Genomic DNA, 21,531 nt, shown 5'->3' with positions numbered 1-21,531 from the left:
CAGGTCGGGAGTATAGGGTCTCTGTTCTCCTGATGAGCTTAAAGTAGGCCTCGTTCCGAGCCCGAGTGTAGGTACAAGGTGGGGACAAATCTGGGACCCTCATAACGTAGGCCTCACAGAACCCCAGATTCCTGGCACACTGCATGCGTACCACAGAATCCCTTTTTTCCTCATCAGGTAAACTGGGACTTGCAGAGCTGCTCCTTTCATCTGCTCCCCAGTCCAAATCTGTCTCTTCCTCTGACTTCCATACATCTATGCCTTCTTCCGAGGCCTTGAACTGATGCTGGAAGCTGGGTGACCCTAGATCAATGGCCCTGACCTCCTCTCCACTTGACACACTGGAGGTCTCTCTCCCAGGAGCCAATTGATTCCCCTCTGCCTTGAACAAAGCCATGGATTCTGCCTGTGCAGGTGTAGCTGGCCCTCTTCCTGGCCGAGACTCGGCTTGTATCACCTGGGTGCATTTCCCCTCCGAAGTGTGAGTTTCATTGGTCTGGCATATGGCAGTGTAAGTCTGCACCACTGGGCCCGGCTCCAGCAGCGCTCTCAGCACTTCCTTTCCTCTGCCCACAGGGATCCTCATGGGCACCAGCAACTCCTGAATGAATCCTGTCTCCCAGATCACGCACAGCTTCCTGAGCCGACAATTACTCTGCACCGCCTGCACAAGTAGTTCACAGTGTCCACACTGACTCCAGGCCTGCAGCCGCAAGGACACATTCAAACACTTGCCACATACCAGCCCAAGATGTTCCTTGCCTCCTCCACTGCACAGCGCCAGTCTTCCATTGGGCACCAACTGAACTCCGGTGTCCCACAGGACTAACTCCGGTGATTCCATCAGCTTCTCAGATACTCTGCCAACATGTCGGATAGCCCCTGTGCTCAGGCTCACTCCGGCATCCGCCATCTTGCTCCTCCACACACGTGTCTACTCCTCAGCTACACCTGAAGGCGGAAGTGATGTATCAGCTCTCTTCCTCCTTTTGGATTGGCAGTCTGTGGGCACCAACCCTGCCCACAACTCCAGACTAGCTGACTCTCTGGCGGTGGCTCCTCCTGTTAGGCAGATCTCTTCAGCACATGCTTTCCCTTGCGGTGCAGTAGCCTCTTCGCTGCTGCCACAATTCTTCCCAGCCAGTGCGAAGGTCACTGCATGGAAGATTGCGCTCATCAATCCACACACATCTCTGTCTGTACCTGGGCCTCAGTTGCACTTCTTTCTTGCCAAGTCAACTGACCTCCCATACTGTTTAGGAAAATTGTCCTGCTGTCATAAATTGCATGGTCAAGACCTTTCTCCACAGCATATGTACAGACATGACTTCCCATACTGTTTAGGAAAATTGTCCCACTGTCAAAAATTGCACGATCCACACTTTTCTTTAGAGTGCATGCACAGACCCGCGACCCCCTGATCTCTGTGTCCCGGGTCATTACTCTCTTCATCCACACTTGCACTGATTACTGTAAAGCAGCCACAGTCTTTTTGTAGAATACAGTGCATTTCTTCTCCATCAACTCTCCTGCATTCCACTTGAGAACAGATACTATTTCCTGGGTAAATGTTTGTTCGTTGCCCATAGCAACCACCATTGCAAACTTGGCTTGTCATCCCACTTTCCCTGATCTCTGTAGGGCAGACATTATCCTCTTCACTGACACATCAGTACATTACTTGGAAAAGCATGGCGTTATTTGGCTGGATTTCTCGGCCACTGCCGCTAGCAACCGTTGCAGTAACCCAGGGGTGCTTCCCGGATGACGTCCCCAAATGTAGCACTGCCCCCTTGAGGACTGCTGTATAACACACTTTCAGGTCCCCCTAAGTTACCGTTAGCAACACTGGCATTCACAATTTAACACTGTAGTTGTTTTTGGTGTTTTTTTTTAAAATAGGGATGGGAGAAGGGAATAGTGGGATACTCCAGGTTAACTATTCACAAGAAACGAGGACTCCTATCTGATGATGCAACCAGGCTGCTGATTCCCCCTGCCACTAGGTGAATGTGGAATAAGTCTCTATCCAGAAGACTTGTTGAACTAATTCACTTCAGGATACCCTCCTAGTATCCCCTTTCACTTGACACACTGACACCCGTTCTCTGACAATCCTAGTCAGGGGTGGCCCCCCTCAGGTCAGGCTCCTACACATGATCCCCTGTACTCACGATACTGTTTTAATAGGGTCTCCAGTATCTCTCCCCCTTTAGTCAGTTCTCCTGAACCTCTGGGCTCAGTTCTGTTCCTTTGATTCACAGGCAGACCGCCTGCGACCATGTGCCACCACTACAGAGGAGGAGGCAGCTGCCACCCTCCCTCCAGGACTCTGCTCACCAGCCAAAGACCCTGCAGCACATGTGCTCCTGGCTTTTATACAGTATCCCATAATGCACCAAGACAGCCAGTCTCTGCCAGTCACCAGGACTGTATCAAAGCCAGGTTTCCTCCGACTGTCCAACATGCCTCCCTATTGGACCAGTGTGAAACACTATCTAGACCCAAAGAATCACACACTGAGCACACTGAGCAGACCTAACTCACAGATCCTGCTCTCTGGTAGGCAGAAAACAATATAGATTTGCCTGCTGCTGATCTAATAGGCAGACAGAGCCAAAAACTATACTCTCTCACTAGCACCTACCTAGGAGAGTGCTACATATAAATTACTGTAGCTTGGCTTGGACACTCACTATGTTATACTGTAGCTTGCATACTTCTAGCATGTGTCAATCTAGTTCAGGAGTGTTTAGCTAGCTATGGAGACAAAGTGGAAAACAGCAAGAATATCATCTTTAATATTTAACCACTTAAGCCCCGGAAGATTTTACCCCTTCCTGACCAGGGCCTATTTTGCGATTCGGCACTGCGTGAATTTAACGGACAATTGCACGGATGTGCGACGCTGTACCTAAACGAATTTGGTGTCTTTTTTTTCCCACAAACAGAGCTTTCTTTTGGTGGTATTTGATCACCTGTGCGATTTTTTGATCATGCTCTATAAACAAAAAAAGAGCGTCAATTTTGCAAAAATAACAATATTTTTCACATTTTTTTATATGAAATTCCCCAAACAAATAATGTAAAAATCAAAATTTTTTAACATTTTCGGCCAATTTGTTTTATGCTACATATGTTTGGTAAAAAAAATTGCAAAAAGCGTATTTTGATTGGTTTGCGCAAAAGTTATCGCGTTTACTAACAAAGGGAAAGATTTTTGTCATTTTTGTTGTTCTTTTTAACGCATAATGGCGGCGATCTGCGATTTTTTATGCGGTACTGCGACATTGCGGCGGACAGATCGGAGCCTTGACTGACATTTTTGACACTTTTTGGGTTACCAGTGACATTTCTACAGTAATCAGTGCTATACATATGCACTGTTACTGTAAAATTACACTGGCAGTGAAGGGGTTAACTTTTTTTGAGAGGGAGGGGCTATGTGTGTCCCTAGGGGCATGATTCTAACTGTGATTGGCTGTGGCTTGTGATGTATGAACAGTGATCAACAGTTCTACATAGTAGAACCGTATGATCATCATTCATACACCGGGTGGAAAATGACAGGCGGCTTGTTTACATTAGCCGCCTGCCTTTCTCCCTCTCCACCGACGATCGCGAGTGACCGACGGACGATTGGGTCCGCCGGTCACATGCGCGGGGGGGTCCGTGACCGCGCGGGAGCGCACCTCCAGCTGCGCGCTCGTTCCTGAGACCCTCACAGGCTAGCGACGTAGAGCTACGTAAATATACTGTGCGCAGTCGGCAAGTGGTTAACGTACTGAGGAACAAATTCAAACACATGCCACATCATTGCTTAGGAAGTATACCTTTACTCAATATCATGTATAAATATATACAGTATGTATAAAGTTAATAAATAAAATGAAAACCAGTTCAAGCACCTGAACAAAATAATACCATACAAAGCTAAATTTTAAATGCATTAGTTTCATATATTTGTAAACCATAGGATAAAACGTATCAGCCATTTGAAGTAACACCTTTTTAACATGGAAAGAAGAGCCAGTTTTAGTAATATTATTATTGAAACTGGGATAATGAGTGCTAGCAAGGCTAAAGGTTTTGTGCAGTGCACAGTGTGCCACATGTATACAGCATTGGAGCAACAGCTCCAGGATGAATACTGCTGTGACAGATGTGAGTGGGTTGCCCTTCTGGAAGCTTAAATTAGAGATCTGGAGGAGTAAATTGCAACAATGGGCAGAAATGACAACCTTGGAAGGGGTCCTCAGCCACCTGCTCAGTGAGCAAATGAGGTTGAGGTGGAAGATGGAGGGGTAAGCCAGGATTATCAGGTAGGAAGATGGGTAACTGTAGTCAGAGGGAGTCATAGGGCTCACAAAAAAGGAAGGCCAGCCCTTGGTTTGAGCACCCTACCAGATTCGCCAAGTTGGGTGAAGATGTGGAGGTGGCAAGCCCTGAGGTGGCAGCCCTAGAGTGAGGGAAAAAAGTATTCAATCACCTACTGATTTTGTACGTTTGCCCACTGACAAATAAGTGATCAGTCTATAATTGAATGGTAGCTCTATTTTAACAATGAATGACAGAATAACAAATAAAAAATCCAGAAAAACACATTTAAAAAAAGTTATAAATTGATTTGCTTTTTTAATGAGTGAAATAAGTATTTGCCCTTTTCGTGAAACATAACTTAGTACTTGTTGGCAATCACAGAGGTCAGATGTTTCTTGTAGTTGGCCACCAGGTTTGCACACATTTCAGGAGGAATTTTGTCCTACTCATCTTTGCAGATCCTCTCCAAGTGATTAAGGTTTCGAGGCTGACCTTTTGTAACTCAAACCTTCAGCTCCCTCCACATTTTTTTAATGGGATTAAGGTCTGGAGACTGGCTAGGCTAAAACAGGACCTTAATGTGCTTCTTCTTGAGACACTCGTTTGTTGCCTTGGCTGTGTGTTTTGGGTCATTGTCATGCTGGAATTCCCATCCATTTTCAATGCCCTGGCTTAGGAAAGGAGGTTCTCACCCAAGATTTGATGGTACATGGCCCCATCCATCGTCCCTTTGATGCAGTGAAGTTGTCCTGTCCCATTAGCAGAAAAACACCCCCAAAGCATAATGTTTCCACCTCCATTTTTGATGGTGGGAATGGTGTTCTTTGGGTCATAGACAGCATTCCTACTCCAAACATGGCGAGTTGAGTTTATGCCAAAAAGCCTGATTTTACTCTCATCTGACCACAACACTTTCACTCAGTTCTCCTTTGAATCATTCAGATGTTCCTTAGCAAACTTCAGACGGGCCTGTACATGCGCTTTCTTGAGCATAGTGTGTAATCAATTGTTTTCTTGGTGACTATGGTCCCAGCTGCCTTGAGATCATTGACAAGATTCTCCTGTGTAGTTCTGGGATGATTCCTCACTGGACTGATGATCATTGAAACTCCACGAGGTGAGATCTTGCATGGATCCCCAGACTGAGGGGGATTGACAGTTATTATATGTTTCTTCCATTTGTGAATAATCACACCAACTGTCACCCTCTCACCAAGCTGCTTGGCAATGGTCTTGTAGCCCATTCCAGCCTTGTGTAGGTCTACAATCTTGTCCCTGACATCCTTGGACAGCTCTTTGTTCTTGACCGTGGTGGAGAGATTGGAATCTGATTGATTGATCGCTTCTGTGGACTGTATAGAAGACACCTGGAAACCAGAAATCTTGCTGATTGATAGGGGATTGAATACTTATTTCCTTCATTAAAATTCAAATCAATTGATAACTTTTTTGAAATGCGATTTTCTGGATATTTTTATTGTTATTCTGTCTCTCACTCAAATTATAGACTGATCATTTTTTGATCATTTCCCTCACTGTAGATGTTGCTGCTACCCCTAACAGCCGGGGGAGCGCCCATCTAGTAGCGGTGGTGAGGGTAGTTCAGGTAGGCTTAGACAATTGGTGGTAATAGGGGATTTTATATAAAAAGGAATGATATAATAATTTGTTGTCAGGATCACCTCAACCGAATGATTTGTTGTCTCCCTGGTGCCAGGGTTTGGCATGTGGTGGACAAGGTTGGTAAATTACTGGGAGGGGCTGGGCGTGACCCAGCTGTCTTGGTCCACATTGGAACCAATGACAGAATATATGGAAGGTGGAGGCTCCTTATGAATCAATTTAATGAACTAGGCTGCAAGTTGAAGGGAAGGACCTCCAAGGTGATATTCTCTGAAATATTGCCTGTGCCACGCGCAACACAAGAAAGACAGGGGGAGATTTTGAAAACTGAATGCATGGCTAAAGACCTGCTGTAAGGGGGAAGGATTTGGGTTTCTAGAGCACTGGGCTGACTATTCATTGGGGTACAAACTATATGCTAAAGATGGTTTGCACCTAAATGGAAGGGGGTCTGCTGTTCTAGGGGAGAGAGTTATGGGAAAGCTGGAGGAGTGTTTATACTTGCTTATACTTTGCAGTATAAGCAAGGAAGCTCAGACCTCTGCAGTGTATACATGTGCTTTTACTAAACAAAAATGATTTACATACAAAACCATTACAATATTAGGAATACAATTACATAGTTACATCGTTACATAGTACAATACAGGACTGACAGATCTAGCAAGCAGAATGCCTAGCAAATAAGCAGCATATAGCCTTTAAACAGTAGAAATATGTTTAAAAGTTACTTAACTCAGGTTATAATGGGTTCATGATCCGTGTAGCAGTGAGGACCCAAGCTTCTATAAGCAGTTGCTGAAGATCAGGCAAAAGCGTCTTCAGGTATAGCTTCTTCTGGTCTGGCACAGACCTTCCTTGGTCTTAAGTCATTATGGATCCCTGTCTATCAGTCTCTGCCATTTTGCTTTTATTTGGGAAGTTTCAGGTTGTCAAGCTTTTTTTGACAATGGTACAAACTTGTTTACCTTAGTTTCAGAGCAACAGACTGCTCCAACTGTACCATCCTGACATGGGTGTATTGAGTTTTCAATTAGAGAGGCATTCTCAAATTCTACTTCAAGATGGCACTCCAGTATCATATATGCCATAGGTTATACATATGTTAGAAAAGCCAAGCTATTTGCCTAGGTTACAGACTTATTTACTGTAGTTACAAAGACAATAAAGCCATCTGTCAACTGAAATAAAACAATAATTCATTGCTCCAATTGTGTCCAATGGCATTTGTTTGAGAAGTATCCACTCAAACACAATCTGATTTCCTTTTCTTTGACAAACTACTAAACAGATTGTTCCACACCTGCACTAAAGTCAGAGAATAAAATCATATTTATATCAAATGCAACACAAATGGTCAGACAGGGGTCAGACCCTATTAGTGGGTGGAATAGGGAAAGATGGAGGGAGGGCTATGGCAGGTGATAAGAAGGTTCCCATGTTACAAACAACCATTGCAAATGGTACTATTTGTATTAAAATAAAAGATATGTTTGCAAAATGTGACAATAAATTAAAGTGTTTGTTCACCAATGCCAGAAGTCTGCCAAGCAAAACAGGTGAGTTGAAAGCTTTGGTGCATGAAGAGAACTATAAATTAATTGGTACTGCTAACTCTTGGCTTCATTCTTCACATGACTGGGCTATTAATATTCCTGGCTATGCTCTCTTTCGGAGGGACAGGGTTCTGTGTACATTGATCTAGTGATGGGTTTTATTCCCTGTCTGAATTGCTCAGGTTCTTGCCAATTCACCCCGAATCTAGGTATTATTAAGCATTTGCACCTGTGTGTTAGTGTCTCCACTCTGAAGCCAGACCTCCCTGTTCCTCTTGCATTTGCTGTTCCTTCAGCACGCTTGTAATCTGTGTGTTTGTTTGGTCTTGTCACTATTCTCAGTGTTTTGCCTCTTGCTGTGCTCTTGTATTTCCTAAGGTTTCTGTCTGTGTATTCCTTAGTTTTCTGTTGCTGAGGGTGCTCTCCACACCATTGTTTTTTGTTGCTTTGCTTTGCCCCTTATTCCTTCTTGCTTTGTTCATCTCTCTCTGCACTATTGCCCAACTTCCTCTGCTCTCCTGTGCTTCCCACTTGCCCCCTGCGTCCTCCCCTAGTGTCTCTTCTTGCTAGCTGCTGTATATCCTTGTATCCTGTATGTTTTCTGCTGGCACTGTGCCTGCACAAGTGTTTTAGAGAGCTGCCACCTGGGTGCCACCTTGCAGCACAACATCCACACCTCCAGTGGATCTGGTGAAGACCAGATGACTCCTTTGATCATATGATTTTTAATTCACATGTTTGCGTGCGGTCACACTGCTCCTGCACTTTCCAGTATCCATACCCTGGTACACCCATTTAGTTGCCCTTACTGCTCCACTAGACCTGGAATTTTAAAGTTCCAAGTGTTCCAGTCCTCAGATCGTGCCATAAGGAAAGGTGGTGGTGTCTGTCTCTATGTGAGAAGTGATCTCAAAGCGAGTGTGAAAGTGGACCTAGTTGATGGGAAGTGTGATGAGACTAAGACATTATGGGTGGAACTCAGACTTGTATAAAGTACTCAAAATTTCTACTTGAGTAAAAGTACAAGTGCTCGATCAAAAAGTGACTTGAGTAGAAGTGGAAGTGCTCGCAGAAAAAGTTACTTAAGTAGAAGTACTAAAGTATTCAACATTTTTTTTTACTTAAGTATTGCAAGTAGTTTTTTCAAAAAATTTGCTACTTAAGTACTAAAAGTAAAAAGTACCAGTAGTTTTGAAAAAAAAATTCTACTCAAGTACTGAAAGTAGAAGTACAAGTACTGTGTTATGTAGTTATTAAAGAAAGAAGTCAAAAGTTTGAACATCATATTGTTTTTTATTATTTCAAATGATTTATTCAAATGATTAACCTGTGTTTGTTAGTAGTTTCTTGATGCACTTTAAGCGTTGTAGCACCATTTATTTGTTTGTTTCATATTTTCTTTTTATTGGAAAGATTTGGTATAGCAGCTTTTATTATACACAGCCTTTATTTTCGTATATGCGCTGATTTACAAATGACATTATACACATTTTTTTGAGCTTTATGAAACCTGCCATCTACTGTTCTGGCAGTGGTAATTTTTTTAAAAGTAACGAGTAACTATGCAGCACAAAAAAAATAAAATATCGGAGTAGAAGTATCGAAATCATCGAAAAAATGTAGTGAAGTAAAAGTAGAAGTAGGAGAAAAAAATTCTACTCTAGGAAAGTACAGATACCGCATTTCGGTACTTAAGTACAGTACTTAAGTAGTTCTACTTCGTTACTATACATCTCTGGTGGAACTGCACATGGGTGTGCACACTACAAAGGTAATCATTGGAGTTTGTTATGGGCCACCCAGTGTTGACGAGGAGGTGTAGATTTACTGTAGCTCTTTGCACAGACAGAAAGGCCTGCATGGGCTGGAACAATGATAATAATGGGGGACTTTAACCTTAAAATTGACTGGAGTAATGGCACTGCAGGCCCAGTTAAAGGGCAAAGACTATTTAATGAACCAGTTCATTGAGGCCCCGACTAGGAATGATGCTCTGCTGGACCTGGCAATCTCAAACCATGCAGAGCTTATTATTAATGTTGATATTGAAGAACATCTTGACCATAACATGATTTCATTTAATGTTCACTGTAAGCAAAAAACACATACTGGAAAGATAAAAACAATACACTTTGAGAGCAAATTTTCCACAGATGAAGTGCCACGGTTCTCACCATGCCTTACAGACAGCTAATTGCTCAATTAAGCAAGCTATAAAACACTGCCTCTCGCTTAGAGCAGTGTCAGTTCATTGCTGATCTTTGTTCCTGTGTTCCTGATCTTTGTTCCAGATTGTTCCTGTTTGACAGACTTTGTTCCTGTGTTCCTAAGCGTGTTTTCCAGACTGACCCCCGGCTTCCATCCTTACCTTCGCTCCTTGTTGTTCCTGCGATCCTTATCCGGACTTGTGTCACCCAGTGACTACAGTTATTCCTGGACTTCCCTTCCCATTGTATTCCTGCCGGTCCTGCTTATTGGAGCACCTTCCCTGCCAAGCCCCCATGCACAGATTCACAGCTCAGGTGGCTTTCTTACCTGGTCACCTTGGACTGTGGATATCTGCAAGGGTGAGCATACATCTCTGCGTTACAGACTCCGACAAAGGTAAGCTCCGTGACATGAAGTCTTAGAATGGTAGGGAATATTGGCATCGATGAAAACAGAACACAAATGGGAATTCTTCAAAAAGACTGTATGTGAACACACTGCAAAATATATTCCCATGGGCAATAAGTTTAAAGGGCTACAAATAAAACCTATGGGGCTCATGACCAAAGTTAAAAAAGCTATAAAAAAATGTTTTCTAAAATTTAAAAATGAAGGAACACTTTCATTGTTTAAATGTTACAAAGAATATAAAAGAATATGTTAAAAGGAAATTAAGGCCATCAAAATTCAAAACAAACAACAGATTGCAAACGATAATAGCACAAATGCCCAAAAAATCCTTCAAATATATTATTAGTAAAAAGGTTAGGTCTGAGCATGTAGGCCCTTTACGAAAAAAACAGGAGTGGGTGACTGGGAACAAAGAGAAGGCACATTTTTTAAATACCTTATTCAGCTCTGTGAATACAAAGGAGTATGGGGGAGCTCATGTCCATAATAGGGATGGTATTGACACCGCTCCAAATGATCCACAATGGCTCAACATTGATAAGGTCCAGAAATATTTAGACAACATAAAGGTGAATAAAGCACCTGGACCAGATGGCATACACCCAGGGATCCTTAAAGAATTGAACTCTGCCATTTCAAAGACTCATTGTTTCTAATATTTAGGGACTCTTTAATGACTGCAACAGTACCACTGGATTGGCCTAAGGCCAATGTGGTGCCTACATTTAAAAAGGGATCAAAGTCTTTACCAAGTAACTATAGACCTGTTAGTTTTATTTCTATAGTTGGGAAGATACTAAAGAGTTTAACCACTTGCCGACCGCTCACTGTGCTGCTACTGCAGCACAGCGGGTCCCCTAGACCTACGTCGCTGGACTCCTAGCAGGCGGATCCTCTCTGTGACAAACAGGGAGAGATCACAGGATTCAGCATAGCTAAACCTGCAATCTCTGTCTCTGTCACAGAACCCCCTCCCCCCACACACGTCAGTAAGCATGAGGCATACATTTAACCCCTTCCCTGCCAGTGTCATTATTACAGTAACAGTGCATATTTATAGCACAGATTACTGTAATAATGTCACTGGTTCGCCAAAAGTGTCAAAAATGTCAGTTAGGGGTCTGATCTGTCCGCCGCAATGTCGCAGTCGCGCAAAAAAATGCAGATCCCCGCCATTACTAGTAAAAAAAAACCAAAAAACAATAAAAATGACATAAATCTTTTTGCGCAAACCAATCAAAATACGCTTATTGCAATTTTTTTTTGTTTACCAAAAATATGTAGCAGAAAACAAATTGGCCTAAAATGTTAAAACATTTTGATTTTTTAATTTTTTTGGGAATGTTATAGCAGAATGTGAAAAATATATATATTTTTTTTAAAATTGTCGCTCTTTTTTTCAAAATGTAAAATTCGCACAGGTAATCAAATGCCACCAAAAGGAAGCTTTATTTGTGGGGAAAAAAAGGACATAAATTTAATTTGGATACAGTGTCGCACGACCAAGCAATTGTCCATTAAAGTAACGCAGTGCCGAATCACAAAATATGGCCTGGTCAGGAAGTGGGTAAAAAATTCCGGTATTAAAGTGGAGAAAAATACGCTCATTGAGAATTTTTTTTGTCAAAGACATGTAGCTAAATACATTTGGTGTGGGGTATGGGTTGGTTTCTCAGGCCAAAGGGTGGGACTTTTACGGGCAAGTGAAGGATACACAATTGTATAAAATAGATAATTGTAATTTATTGCGAATACACTTGTATATACAATAAAGATATTTTAAAAGACATTTGTGGTGATGTTTGGTGTTTGGGTTACAGACCCAAGGTGCATAGAAAAATGCTAGGTTTGGAAAAAGAGTTTCCGTGACAGTGGTGCAGTATGTGTGACTTTATTTTTGATGAAAGAGACTCTGTTTCTCCAGGCTGGATTGCTTGGATGTGTCACAGAGAATTCATCAAAAACGTTGACCCGACGCGTTTCGGCTAACAGAGTAGCCTTTGTCAAGGGTTTAGTGTCACCAAGTCTGTAGAAATAGTGACAGATTTAGTTATCATCTGTATATATCAAAATTTACATATAGTGGGTTACATAATGTCGGTATAGAAAAAACAACTGAAAATACATACGTTTGACCTGTTTTGGTGATACTTATTCAAAGTCTTGGAAGATCCGCAACGAGAACCAAATGTGAGCAACCTGCAGGTATGGTGTGTGGTAAATATCAGGAGATGCTGAATAAAACTGAATAAAGAAACTAGCATTCTTGATGGTGGCATCAACTTACTAGGTATGGGTTGGATGTCCGTTTATGCCTGGATTGGCCGATGTGGTTTTAGCAGCAAACAATATATATATATATAGCAAGATATATATATATATATATATCTGTATATACATGCACATATATCTGGACGTCTTTGTAAAAGATGGCCAATCTGTAGGTATATAATATATACATAAAATTGGTATCCCAAATGTTTGAAGAGGGGATGTAAAAGAAAGATAAGTCTTCCACTACTTACAGAGTATGTTGCAAGAACACTGTTTCTGGACAGCTCAGGATAACTTAAAAGTTATTTTTTCGGTGCATAAATGCAGCCGTCCTCAAAGTCCATTCTGTGTCTTTTGGTTCTATGCAGGTGTTTGATGCTGGAATTACATTTGACTCATTTGAAACTCCGAAAAAGACACAGGCAAGTGAAGCCAAGTATAGTGCTTTTATTCAGGAGTAGTGATTTTGCAAAGTAGGTAACACTTACGATTGTTTGAAGGGGTTTTCTGCAGGTTGCGTCCGCTCTGTCTCCTCGCTTCCCTCGGTGTGAGGGTGAAGTGAGGAGACGCTGATTCCCCGGCCTTTTTAAAGCCCGTCGCGCGTGCGCACTGTGAGCCGCACGTACGGAGCTTCTTGTGTGACTGACGTCATTCCCTTGTTGTGCGCACGCGCCCGTGGGGTGCGCGCGCATCGGGAGATTGGTCGCACACTATTGGCCGCCGACACGGGAGGAAGGAACCAAGATCCCGGGAGGGGGATCTTATGGAAGATGGTATATTCCGAGGTTCCTAGTTTAACCCCTGGCTTGCCCAGGGGCTTTCCGTGCCGGGTGCGTTCTTCATAATTGAACAGTTTCATCAAAGGTCAATGAGTTATATCAAATATATATATATATATTGGGAAATTGTACAATAAATAAGGCAGAATATGTATTTACTTATATAGTCTATTATCATAGGTTTTAACAGCAGAAAAAATAAAAAGAAAGAAAGGGGGGGGGCCTCATTGTACCCTGTAGAACAAAAGTTTGGAGGTCGTGTGGGAATGAAGGGGAGGGGGGGGGGGGATTTTTGGAATTTTGTCAGAAATAGTATTAGTTATGGATATGTATATTTATAAGGGGATTTTTGACCATAATGTGAGTTTGACCTACTTTTTAGTTCTAGGCTTTTAGGGAGGTTTTTATGTTTTAGTCGGTTTTCCCTGATACGAAGCCTTCCAGAAAAGGGCGATAGCTTGCTATTTCGTTTAGGCCCGGAGGTACGGTGGCTTTTAGACGTTGTATCCACCGTAATTCTATTTGGAGGAGGCGTTTGTTCCAATCCCCCCCTCTGTGGGGAATATGGATTCTGTCTAGAGCCATAAAGTTTATTTTGGGCATTTTGTAGCCATGTTGGTACGCTACATGTCTTCCTAGTGGAAGGTCGGGATTACAAAGGTCCATGCTGTTTACATGTTTTCCAATTCTTTTTCCCATTTCTTGTTTAGTTTTCCCAACATAGTATGCTCCGCATTCGCATCTCATCAAGTAAATCACTCCCTTTGTCTTGCAATTTGCAAAATGTCTTGGTATAAATTTTTCCCCGTTTGGTAGTATGGTTTCCACGCATTTCTTAATGACGTTGCATTGAGCACAGGATCCACAAGGGTATGTTCCTTTAGTTTTACATGGGTCTTTCCTGATGTTTTCTTTAAATTCACTGTGTATGAGGTTTTGTTGTAAGGATCCTGCTTTACGATATGTTATTGATGGATTATCGGAAACCAGATGTTTTATTTTGGGGTCCTCTTTTAGGATTGGCCAGTGCTTTTGAAGAATGTTTTTTATGGTGGGATGTTCGTTGGTATATCTTAGTATAATCCGTGTGTTGTCTTTTTCTTGTTTTTCTTTTTCTTTTTCTTTGTGTTTTTTGCCACTTGTTTGTTTGGTTGGGAATAAGATATGTTGTCTTTCTTGTTGGTTCGCTTTGTTGTAGGCTTTTTTAAGTGTAGTCTTCGTGTAGCCTCTCTGGAGTAGTCTATTTGTCAGGAGTCTTGCTTCATCTTGGAAGTCTTTATCTAGGTTACAGTTCCGTTTGAGTCGTAGGTATTGACTGTAAGGGATGGCTTTCTTGAGGGGTGTCGGGTGAAAACTGGTGGCATGTAAGATCGTATTTCCTGCTGTCTCTTTTCTGTATAGAGTTGTTCGTATCGCGCCTTCTTTATCCTTTATAATCCAGGTGTCCAGGAAGGGAACTTTATGGTTGCTGTAGTTGAGTGTGAGGAACATATTGTAGTTGTTTGTATTCATTGCTTTCAGGCATCCCTCAATTAGCTCTTCTGGTCCGTCCCATACAATCAAGATATCGTCTATATATCGTTGCCATAGTGTGATGTGGTCGGTATATAGGCTGTTTTCCTCCTTTGTTAGAAAGTCCCGTTCCCATGCTCCTAGGTATAAGTTGGCGTAGGATGGGGCACAGCTTGTGCCCATCGCTACGCCACATGTTTGTAAATAGTAGACCCCATCAAAAGTAAAAAAGTTGTGGTGGAGAATGTATTCGAGCATTTGAATAATGAAGTTATTAAACTTTAGATCGGTGTTACTTCCTTGGCTTAGTGTTTTTTTGATAACTTCTATACCTTTTTTGTGGGGAATGTTGCTGTATAAGGATTCCACATCCACCGTAATTAGAAAGGCGTTTTTTGGTATGATTATGCCCTCTAATGTTTGTAGGAGGTGTACGGTGTCTTTGATATATGAAGGTAATGTTGTAACATATGGTCTGAGGTGTGCGTCAATGACCTGACTTGTGGCTTCCGTGATGTTGCCGTTACCTGAAATGATGGGTCTCCCAGGTGGGTTTCGTTTGTTTTTATGCACCTTTGGGAGTGCATAGAATGTCGGTGTTCTAGGATACTTGGTTTTCATAAAGGTCCAGAGTGTTTGTGTAATTGCCCCTTCTTGTAGGGCTCTATCTAGTTTTTGGTAGAAGTCTTCTTTGAAGGAGTTGATCATTACAGGAGATATTTGTTTGTAACAAACAGGGTTGTTCAGGATGTTTAGACACATTTGTTTGTATTTTTCATTACTCATGAGTACAATATTGCCTCCTTTGTCGGCTGGTTTTATTGTAATGCCTTCAAGGTTCTGTAGTTCTTTAATTGCTGCTTTTTGTCTTCTGGTAAGGTTGTTTGTCTTGTAATCTTTTTTGAGTTTTAATTTTTCTATGTCTTTGGTTGTTTCGCGAACAAATAAAGCAATCGCCGGATTCAAGTTAAGTGGAGGAAATTTTTGAGATCTTTTTTTAAATTCTGGTATTGTTTTTTCTTGAGTTGTGTGGTCCTCCTCTTCGTCTTCATCTTCTTCTGGTTGATTGTCTTCGTCTGGCCAGTCCCCCAGGCCTCCTTCTTCCAGTAGTAAATTTAAGTCTCTGATTGCTCTGAGCTCGGCTGCCGTCAAGTTGGGTGGTTTTTCTATCGTTGGTGTTTTTTGGTACATTGTTTTAAAGAGCAGTTTTCGGGCGAATAAATTGATATCTTTTATGATTTCAAAAGTATCAGATGTTTTGTTGGGACAGAAAGATAAGCCTAATGTCAATACTTCTGTTTGATCTTTAGTTAGCGTATGTGAGGATAAGTTTATGATGGTTACGCCTTCCATCTCTATGGTTTTGTCTGTTTTTGTGTTTTCGTCTGGGTTTTCGAGTCTGTTTGCCCTAAAAAACCTTTCTGTTTTTTTGGAGGGTTTTCTTTGGGCTTGTATGATCTTGTGAACATTTGATGATTTTTCTGGGGTGCTGACGTTTCTCCTTCATTTGTTGAGGTAGGTTCAAGGGTGTAGGGTTCTTCTTCTCTGTCTTCCGTTTCGTAGTTTTGTGGGGGGATCTGTACGTCTCTCCTTCTTGCCATTCTTTGTTCAGTTCCCGATGCGTAGGAGGAGGAGTCTGATGAGTAATGTTGTCCTGTATTTCTAGGTTGTCTGTAATTTGTTCTTCTGTTTAGTCTGGGATTTGACCATTTGTAGGCTCGGTTTTGGCTAAATGCATTTTTATCCCTCCAATATTTTTGCTCCTTCTTTTTTAATATTTCCTTACTGTACTCCTCTAGATGTTGTTTAAGTTTCCTTTCTTGTTCGCTGTAGAGGGCAATCTTTTTTAATGGTGTTAGTTTTTCGTAGATCAGTTTGATGTAGTTTTCTAAGCTTTTTATTTGGCGTAGGTATTCTTCTTGAAGTAGTATCATTAGATTCTTTGAGCACTCATTCAAGGCGTTTTCCCAATCTTTTTTCATCTGGTTAGTGATGTTGTCCATGGTTGGGAATATTTGTATTCTCAAACCAGCAGGGTTAATTTCCTCCGTTATGTACCTCTCAAAAGATCTTATGTGCCAATGTAAGGCTGCTTTTCTCTCAAGATGTTTTTTGAGATTATTGAATAATGATGTAATGTCTGAATCTTGTTGTTCATTTCCTTGGAAGTTTTTCTGGATAGCTGACATTAGGTTTTCCCATTCAGTTCCCATTAGGTCTCCATCCTGTTTGTCCTCCATGGTTGTCAATGAGGGAGTTTCTTCCTTGAATCGACTATTGTTGAGACAATAGTGGGTTTGGCTATGGAGATGCGATTTTCCTTTCCTCCAATAGGCTCTATGCCTTGGAGGGCGGAAATGTATAGATCTCCTAGCTTGCTTATAATGAATATATGTTGAGGTCCTGCTGAGCGACCTTATAAAATATAAGAGAAAGTTTTTTAGGGTTGTTTTGCTTTTCAGAGATCGTGAGAAAAGTGGATGTGTTATCCATCCAATGGTCTATGGAGAGGTTTTTTGGTTGATCTCTGGAGAGTTTGTAGTTGTGTTTTGCCTCCGTCTCTTAGAGTCTGGTGTGGGGTATGGGTTGGTTTCTCAGGCCAAAGGGTGGGACTTTTAAGGGCAAGTGAAGGATACACAATTGTATAAAATAGATAATTGTAATTTATTGCGAATACACTTGTATATACAATAAAGATATTTTAAAAGACATTTGTGGTGATGTTTGGTGTTTGGGTTACAGACCCAAGGTGCATAGAAAAATGCTAGGTTTGGAAAAAGAGTTTCCGTGACAGTGGTGCAGTATGTGTGACTTTATTTTTGATGAAAGAGACTCTGTTTCTCCAGGCTGGATTGCTTGGATGTGTCACAGAGAATTCATCAAAAACGTTGACCCGACGCGTTTCGGCTAACAGAGTAGCCTTTGTCAAGGGTTTAGTGTCACCAAGTCTGTAGAAATAGTGACAGATTTAGTTATCTCTGTATATATCAAAATTTACATATAGTGGGTTACATAATGTCGGTATAGAAAAAACAACTGAAAATACATACGTTTGACCTGTTTTGGTGATACTTATTCAAAGTCTTGGAAGATCCGCAACGAGAACCAAATGTGAGCAACCTGCAGGTATGGTGTGTGGTAAATATCAGGAGATGCTGAATAAAACTGAATAAAGAAACTAGCATTCTTGATGGTGGCATCAACTTACTAGGTATGGGTTGGATGTCCGTTTATGCCTGGATTGGCCGATGTGGTTTTAGCAGCAAACAATATATATATATATATAGCAAGATATATATATATATATATATCTGTATATACATGCACATATATCTGGACGTCTTTGTAAAAGATGGCCAATCTGTAGGTATATAATATATACATAAAATTGGTATCCCAAATGTTTGAAGAGGGGATGTAAAAGAAAGATAAGTCTTCCACTACTTACAGAGTATGTTGCAAGAACACTGTTTCTGGACAGCTCAGGATAACTTAAAAGTTATTTTTTCGGTGCATAAATGCAGCCGTCCTCAAAGTCCATTCTGTGTCTTTTGGTTCTATGCAGGTGTTTGATGCTGGAATTACATTTGACTCATTTGAAACTCCGAAAAAGACACAGGCAAGTGAAGCCAAGTATAGTGCTTTTATTCAGGAGTAGTGATTTTGCAAAGTAGGTAACACTTACGATTGTTTGAAGGGGTTTTCTGCAGGTTGCGTCCGCTCTGTCTCCTCACTTCCCTCGGTGTGAGGGTGAAGTGAGGAGACGCTGATTCCCCGGCCTTTTTAAAGCCCGTCGCGCGTGCGCACTGTGAGCCGCACGTACGGAGCTTCTTGTGTGACTGACGTCATTCCCTTGTTGTGCGCACGCGCCCGTGGGGTGCGCGCGCATCGGGATGCCACCATCAAGAATGCTAGTTTCTTTATTCAGTTTTATTCAGCATCTCCTGATATTTACCACACACCATACCTGCAGGTTGCTCACATTTGGTTCTCGTTGCGGATCTTCCAAGACTTTGAATAAGTATCACCAAAACAGGTCAAACGTATGTATTTTCAGTTGTTTTTTCTATACCGACATTATGTAACCCACTATATGTAAATTTTGATATATACAGATGATAACTAAATCTGTCACTATTTCTACAGACTTGGTGACACTAAACCCTTGACAAAGGCTACTCTGTTAGCCGAAACGCGTCGGGTCAACGTTTTTGATGAATTCTCTGTGACACCTCCAAGCAATCCAGCCTGGAGAAACAGAGTCTCTTTCATCAAAAATAAAGTCACACATACTGCACCACTGTCACGGAAACTCTTTTTCCAAACCTAGCATTTTTCTATGCACCTTGGGTCTGTAACCCAAACACCAAACATCACCACAAATGTCTTTTAAAATATCTTTATTGTATATACAAGTGTATTCGCAATAAATTACAATTATCTATTTTATACAATTGTGTATCCTTCACTTGCCCGTAAAAGTCCCACCCTTTGGCCTGAGAAACCAACCCATACCCCACACTAGACTCTAAGGGACGGAGGCAAAACACAACTACAAACTCTCCAGAGATCAACCAAAAAACCTCTCCATAGACCATTGGATGGATAACACATCCACTTTTCTCACGATCTCTGAAAAGCAAAACAACCCTAAAAAACTTTCTCTTATATTTTATAAGGTCGCTCAGCAGGACCTCAACATATATTCATTATAAGCAAGCTAGGAGATCTATACATTTCCGCCCTCCAAGGCATAGAGCCTATTGGAGGAAAAGAAAATCGCATCTCCATAGCCAAACCCACTATTGTCTCAACAATAGTCGATTCAAGGAAGAAACTCCCTCATTGACAACCATGGAGGACAAACAGGAAGGAGACCTAATGGGAACTGAATGGGAAAACCTAATGTCAGCTATCCAGAAAAACTTCCAAGGAAATGAACAACAAGATTCAGACATTACATCATTATTCAATAATCTCAAAAAACATCTTGAGAGAAAAGCAGCCTTACATTGGCACATAAGATCTTTTGAGAGGTACATAACGGAGGAAATTAACCCTGCTGGTTTGAGAATACAAATATTCCCAACCATGGACAACATCACTAACCAGATGAAAAAAGATTGGGAAAACGCCTTGAATGAGTGCTCAAAGAATCTAATGATACTACTTCAAGAAGAATACCTACGCCAAATAAAAAGCTTAGAAAACGACATCAAACTTATCTACGAAAAACTAACACCATTAAAAAAGATTGCCCTCTACAGCGAACAAGAAAGGAAACTTAAACAACATCTAGAGGAGTACAGTAAGGAAATATTAAAAAAGAAGGAGCAAAAATATTGGAGGGATAAAAATGCATTTAGCCAAAACCGAGCCTACAAATGGTCAAATCCCAGACTAAACAGAAGAACAAATTACAGACAACCTAGAAATACAGGACAACATTACTCATCAGACTCCTCCTCCTACGCATCGGGAACTGAACAAAGAATGGCAAGAAGGAGAGACGTACAGATCCCCCCACAAAACTACGAAACGGAAGACAGAGAAGAAGAACCCTACACCCTTGAACCTACCTCAACATATGAAGGAGAAACGTCAGCACCCCAGAAAAATCATCAAATTTTAACAAGATCATACAAGCCCAAAGAAAACCCTCCAAAAAAACAGAAAGGTTTTTTAGGGCAAACAGACTCGAAAACCCAGACGAAAACACAAAAACAGACAAAACCATAGAGATGGAAGGCGTAACCATCATAAACTTATCCTCACATACGCTAACTAAAGATCAAACAGAAGTATTGACATTAGGCTTATCTTTCTGTCCCAACAAAACATCTGATACTTTTGAAATCATAAAAGATATCAATTTACTCGCCCGAAAACTGCTCTTTAAAACAATGTACCAAAAAACACCAACGATAGAAAAACCACCCAACTTGACGGCAGCCGAGCTCAGAGCAATCAGAGACTTAAATTTACTACTGGAAGAAGGAGGCCTGGAGGACTGGCCAGACGAAGACAATCAACCAGAAGAAGATGAAGACGAAGAGGAGGACCACACAACTCAAGAAAAAACAATACCAGAATTTAAAAAAAGATCTCAAAAATTTCCTCCACTTAACTTGAATCCGGCGATTGCTTTATTTGTTCGCGAAACAACCAAAGACATAGAAAAATTAAAACTCAAAAAAGATTACAAGACAAACAACCTTACCAGAAGACAAAAAGCAGCAATTAAAGAACTACAGAACCTTGAAGGCATTACAATAAAACCAGCCGACAAAGGAGGCAATATTGTACTCATGAGTAATGAAAAATACAAACAAATGTGTCTAAACATCCTGAACAACCCTGTTTGTTACAAACAAATATCTCCTGTAATGATCAACTCCTTCAAAGAAGACTTCTACCAAAAACTAGATAGAGCCCTACAAGAAGGGGCAATTACACAAACACTCTGGACCTTTATGAAAACCAAGTATCCTAGAACACCGACATTCTATGCACTCCCAAAGGTGCATAAAAACAAACGAAACCCACCTGGGAGACCCATCATTTCAGGAAACGGCAACATCACGGAAGCCACAAGTCAGGTCATTGACGCACACCTCAGACCATATGTTACAACATTACCTTCATATATCAAAGACACCGTACACCTCCTACAAACATTAGAGGGCATAATCATACCAAAAAACGCCTTTCTAATTACGGTGGATGTGGAATCCTTATACAGCAACATTCCCCACAAAAAAGGTATAGAAGTTATCAAAAAAACACTAAGCCAAGGAAGTAACACCGATCTAAAGTTTAATAACTTCATTATTCAAATGCTCGAATAC

The sequence above is a fragment of the Pelophylax lessonae genome (genome assembly GCF_965119305.1).
Source record: "Pelophylax lessonae genome assembly, chromosome: 6".
NCBI lineage: Eukaryota > Metazoa > Chordata > Amphibia > Anura > Ranidae > Pelophylax > Pelophylax lessonae.
Note: the sequence above shows the minus strand (reverse complement) of the source record.